Here is a 6,711-nt window from a genome sequence, read left to right as displayed (position 1 = left end):
TAACCTTTAGATAGATCTATGTCACAATTTCTAACCTATTTTTGAAAAGATGAGTGAGTATGACATCAAAAGAGCTACCAGATCTAGTGACTCGCATCTTAAGAATAATTTTTGCCTTTTTAACATCGGTGCAGGTCAGATAACACGAGTCCTATGTGTATCTCATGACTTTGAATGCTGGGCAGGAAATCAGATAAAATCACATTTCCTTTTCATAAAGCTTCATCAGACTTGAGTCGAAGGGACTTTTGGTACAAACCAAATTTTTATTTATGATGCATCATTTTTATGCACTGTTTTTTTTCTCTGTCTCGGTTCTTATTCATTTTTATTTTTATGGACTTTGCTATTTTTGCCCTCTGTTTCGTGATTGCTTCTGTGTCTTATCATTTAACTTTTCTGGTTAGCACTTTGGTCAGCTGGCATGTGATTTTTAAATGTTCTCTATAAATAAATTTTGCATGGTAATGGGAAATCTATTGGTGACATGTCTGGATGCAGGAATTTTTCATTTTAGTTTGATGTCCAGATAGTAAATTGATAATAATGAGAATAAAGATTTAAAAAGTAGTTTTATGCATTTAATTGCCACATGAGCAAATTCTTGATATAATCATGTAAAGGATCAAAATCAGAAAAGCAAAACGTTTTAATGCTAATGATTTCATCACTTTGGCTGGATGCTGTGTGCAGCTATACATTTACAGCTCAGACGTTTAGACCTGCAGCAATATGAACAGCAGTGTGTTGGGAAAAGAGCAGAGACCCTTTCACCTTTCAACAGCCATCCGCCGGTTTCCCTCTGAGTTGGTGTTTGCTGGTTTACTGGTAAACACTGACAGAGTACAACTCCAGCACCGCTTCAGCCCTCAGTTGCTACTGATGTTTAGAAAACAAAAAACTTTTTTCCATAAAACACAAATCACAAAAGGGTACTGAAGACCAAAACATCACCTGCAGCAACAGGAGTGTTCGAACAAAAGGATTACAGGGATTACTTTGTAAGTTTTCAAACCTGTGTCTCACGACCATGACATCATAAGTCCCAACTTTTATTTTAGCATATTTTACAACATGCACATAATGAATCATGCAATTACATTTAATGAACTTAAAAAAAGAATTTTAAGGAAATCTATTTGATTTGATTTTTACAAAGATTTTGCGCATTATATTAAACTAGAATATAATTGTCCTTCACTGTCATTATATCCAAAGGAACAATGAAATTGAGGGTGCTCCCACCGAGTCACTTTGTAAATAGGGGTAAAACATAAACAAAAAAAGACACCCTAAGAGCCCGCTGTTGTATTGAGATTAGAGGAATTGCTTTAGGTTGGCTTTTCTGCAAATGATTACATTTTTACAGTTACTTGACAGGGCAAATACAATCTTTTTAATTCTCAAAATGAGTTCATCAGGGCTCTTTATTAGGGCCAATTATCTTCAGTCCCTATAATTAATATGACTGATCAAAAGGTGCATTCCATTTTATGCAGATTACACAATCATCTCCATAAGTAGCCAAATTAATTTATCCTGTTTTTCATGTTGTTTAGTCCCATGGCACACAACTAAATTTGATGCTAAATGCAACCAAAAAAAAAAAATTCAAAATATTACCTAATGACAGACTTGTTGCTAAAACTTAGATCTAAAACAAAGATCAAATCAAGTATCTGGACATAATCTTCAATCAGAATTAATAATTGATATATTCTGTTGTGCTTTATATTTGTTGTATGTTTTTCTCAGCCAGGCCTCAAAAGGAGACCATAATCTCAGACATGTAAATGGCCTGTATTTGTATAGTGCCTTCTTATGGTTCTACAACCCCCCAAGGCGCTTCACAATACAATCAGTCATTCACCCATTCACACACGCATTGGTGGTGATGAGCTACGATGTAGCCACAGCTGTCCTGGGGCGCACTGACAGAGGTGAGGCTGCCGAACACTGGCGCCACCGGTCCCCCGACCACCACCAACAGGCAAGGCGAGTTGAGTGTCTTGCCCAAGGACACAACAGCAGAATTCTCTGGTAGGAGCCAGGATCGAACCTGCAACCTTCTGATTACTGGGCAACCCAGTACCAAGTTAAATAATGAACAGAATAATAAATAAGCCTATTTTTTATTAAAAAAAATACAAATTCCTTTACAAATTATTCTGCTTTTTTTTTTACAGAGAAGACTGCATGCATGCTGTAATAAACAGTTCATAAAATGAAACCAAAAGGTCCTGCTTATTTTCTGCCTGAACATTTTTTGGAAAGTGTGATGACATTTCTCACTCACTCATCTTCTGTACCACTTTATCCTCATTAGGGTCAAGGTAAGCAGGTGTTCAGTGCCAGCGGTCCTGTGTGTGTCTCAATCATCTGCTCAAAGCTGCGCACCTCATAACAAAATACTTAGTTTAGCCAATAGGTGGCAGTAACATGACATATAAATTGAATTAGATATGCTGTTTTAAACATAAAATGAGAACAAATAAACAGACATTTACAGTGACAGCTAGGATTTCAGCTTTATATTAAACCAACAGTGAGTGTGTGAATTAGGAAGTGTCAGAGAGTGAAAATTAGATCCAGCACCTCCTAGCATGCTAGCTAGTTGTTTTCTGTATCTGGGGCACACCCCAGAGATATTAGATTAACAGATGCTGATTGGACCAAAATTGGACCAGTTCTCTCTAGCAACCAAAAAGGATTGGCTGTATAGCTGCAGTTCAGGGGTGCTGTGAAAGTAGTGAGTCCGGTGGAAGTAATTCACTGTTTAATGACAGACAGCTGGTGAAAATAATGAGTAAATCATTCAGATTGCATGTAGACATATACAATTAAGTAACTGACACATTTTTAGTAAATATATATTGTAGTTTTATTTACTTTTTAGATTTTTTTCTCTCTCTTCAAGTCAGGGAGAGCAGTGCCCCAGCACCCCCATATGGACAAGCTGCCACTGCACAGTGGACAACCTGGACAGGTCTAGTCCATCACAGAGCCACAAAGAGACAAACAACACACTCACATTTGGGGATAATTTGGAATATCCAGTCTGCTAGACACGCAGAATTTTATTCTGTGGGAGGAAACTGGGGCACCCACAGAAAACCCAACATGCATGGAGAAAAGATGTAAATTCCTACATTACATTGAGAATTCAAACCCGTGACCTTCTTGCTGCTAGGCGCCACCATACAGCCCCATGGACATTTCTATTAATTCTAAGACCAATTTAAATTCAAAAGAATAGAAAATATGGGGTGACAGTGGCACAGGAGTTAGGGCTTGCCCCGTAACCGGAAGGTTGCCAGTTTGAACCTCGCTTAGTTTGTCACTGCCATTGTGTCCCTGGGCAAGACACTTAACCCCATTGCCCTCTGATGGTGGTCAAAGAGACTGGTGATACCAGTGCTCGGCAGCCTCACCTCTGTCAGTGCACCCCAGGGCAGCTGTGGCTATAATGTAGCTCATCCCCACCAGTGTGTGAATGGGTGAATGACTGATTGTTTTGTAAAGCACCTTGAGGGGTTCCAGGACTCTCGAAGGCGCTATATCAAATACTGGCCATTTACCATTTAAAATGAGGAAAAACAGTCATGAAAAGTTGCAAAGAAAAATTAATTCACAAGCAAAATAAATGAGGCAGGATTTTTACATTGTGTGTATTAAAAAGTAAAAAAAAAAAGAGATACTAATAAATGTAAAAGATCTGTCTTTGGTTCTGAATAATTTAGATGAGGAGCAACAAGCTCTTAATTCACTTTTCCTATTTAAGAGAAAGCATGTATGGGAGACATTTTTCCATAACATTTGCAGAACTTTCCTTTTCCACTGTGATCTAGTCGAAATGAACACCAATTCAAGTTTTGTACTTAAAAAACGTTTATTAATTTGAAAAGTGTTTAAAAAATGTATGAACAAGCACTTCCCCTTACAAAAGCAACAGCTATTACGCACTAAAATCCACTGCAAAATTACTAAAGTGGAGAGGAGCTCTGCAGCTTTGAACCACTCAGAAGAGGAAGGGTAAAAGTCTTCATCAAACCAACATTGCTAACACGAACACACGATTGGGTTAAACATCAGAACAAGGTCAAACTGAAGATAAATTCTTGTCTATGTTCCTCAAAAGTGAATTTAACTCAAAATGAGTTGACACTACAATTAAAAAGCCTGCTTTAAAAGCACCGATTCTATGCACTGCATTTGTAATGTATCCAGACATTAACTTTAAAGCATACAATAGTGCCATTTTCACATTTTCTAACAAGTGCAAATGCTTCTCTGGAGATTTTTTCATTTGTTTTGCCAACATCCAATTCTGAATCCTTCAAGAACAGTTAAAGTCTCATTATTTATCACATTTTGAAACAAAAACCAAGTGTACTGCATGAAGGTAGTATGAATATAGCCCTCCATCAGTGCAGGTTAGACAACTGTGAATGCATACGGTTATATAGGATTTAATGCTACAACTCCTGTACAAACAACACACTGTAAATCAGGGGTGCCCAATCCTGGTCCTGCAGGGCCAGTATCCAGCACATTTTAGTGGTTTCTCTGCTCCAACACACTTGATTCAGTGGTTGAATCACCTGTGCAGCACCTCACCAGGCTCTGCAGAAGTCTGCGAATCACCTGCTGACTGAAATCAGGTGTGTTGAAGCAGAGTTAAAACTAAAACCTGCTGGATACTGGCCCTCCAGGACCAGGGTTGGGCACCCCTGCTGTAAATAAATAGCAGGAAAACAAACAAACAGTACTGAACAGCTTTCAGTTTGTACAACAAATGAACCCTTCCAGAGTGAGATCAGAAAAAAACCCTCAATAATCAATAATATAGCGTTTTTTTTTACCGTTTTAAAAAACGCGTACCAGATGTTTAGCCATGTTTAGTAAACAAAGATCATTTTCTCCCCACAGATTTTAGAGACGAAAGTCTTTTTAGTGCTCTCATCACCTCTCCTTTCACATGACAAAGTGCAGTACACACCATACAGCTGGAACCTCTCAGTACGCACTTCACAGTAAGGTTAAATAGTAATTATAGTGCACGTCGCTGTAGGTTAGGTCTTTGGCATGGATGTAAGGCTCAGAAACCACAAGCCCTCAGAAGCATCTTTGACTCAGTGGTTGTAGGATTTGTTCGCACGCCGCTCTGCATCAGCGTAAAACCAGACTTTTACATTAAAGCGACCCGGTCAGGATGGGAAGAGAAGCTTTTGCTTCTCAGGTTAAACACAGTGTTGAACAGAAACAGATTGCCAGTGCTCCACAGTAGGTATTAGACATTATTACCCGGTCAAACAGTAGTAAAACTCTCCCCTATCTAAAATTCGTTGGACTACCTTTAGGCTTGATTTTGCACTTGCAGTGTTTTAAAAACTTTACAGTATGTGATGGTAAACTTTTTAAGAGCTGGATTGCAGCACTTCCCACAGATTGTGTACAAAAATTCTGTTTCATGCTTCCTGAAACCATGTTTTGACAATCTGGGTCGTCCTGTTAGAGCAGCATTAATTAAAGTTTTATCACTAAAACCTTACAATCACTGCTGTGTTTCTCTAAAAAATGATTCATTTATTTGCTTTGTAAGTTTTTGGTTTGGCCAGCGCAATAATTTAAAATCATTTTCACATGAAATATGCATAAAATACAATAAAAGGAAGAAACGGGTTTTTAATTTCTGCTGCAAGACGCGTGCTTTTGGGGTTTGGGGTAATTCAAGGTTTTAACTTAAAAGTTGTCTTTTACTCCAGTGTGGCTGAAACTTCATCCACAGACTAAAACTCCCACAATCCTGCACAGCGGTCAGTGTGACGTGATCACCTAAATGCTCAGCAATTAAAGCTATTTCAACGAGTTTCAGGAGATATCTTTGTTTTTTTTTGTGTCTTTTAACCTGTGTTTATATAAACAAAATGAGAATCCGCACACTTCAATCTGCAATGTAGGAGTTTATTGGTCAAGCTTTTGGTCAGAGACCTTCATCATGAAGGTCAATTCCTGATGGTCTCTGACCGAAAGCTTGACCAATAAACTCCTACATCGCAGATTGAAGTGTGCGGATTCTCATTTTGTTTATTCCACTTTTTGATCCAGCAACTTTTCCCAGATGAGCGGTGACTCCTTCTACTCAAACTGTGTTTATATAAAACATGCCATCTTTAATTACTTGTCCATTTCTTTGCATAAGTTAAAAATGCAAAAAAAGTGCATGAAAATTATTAAATATTGTAATGCCATCATCTACATAAGGGCTATTCGATTCTGGGCCTGTAGGGCCAGTATCCAGCACATTTCAGTTTTAACCCTCAGAAGATATGTGGAATGTGTTGTCGCTATGGCAACTCAACTGTCTCCTTTCCCAGCCTGGGCGGGACTGCGGGAAGGCCGCTGAAACATTCTAGGGTCACTGCAACCCTCCAACCCTCAATGCTCCTCCCCCTGTCCACACTGAGGTGACATGCGCTGCTAATCGTGGCTGCAGGAACTGAAGTGGGGAGAGTCCCAACCTACCACCCCCATCTAGTGGACACTTATGTTGTGTTGTCTGAAGTCTGTTGCATATCTGTCTGAGGTGGGGTTTTTTTTTTTTTGCAGAGCAAAGCTGCCCTCCCGGTGGAGGGTAGCTCTGAAGTGCCTTTTTATTTCCCTCCACCTGAACCAATCCTCATATAACCCTCTTATTTCTATTAAGGTAGC

This window comes from Nothobranchius furzeri, chromosome 9 (assembly GCF_043380555.1).
Source record: "Nothobranchius furzeri strain GRZ-AD chromosome 9, NfurGRZ-RIMD1, whole genome shotgun sequence".
NCBI classification, from domain to species: domain Eukaryota; kingdom Metazoa; phylum Chordata; class Actinopteri; order Cyprinodontiformes; family Nothobranchiidae; genus Nothobranchius; species Nothobranchius furzeri.
Note: the sequence above shows the minus strand (reverse complement) of the source record.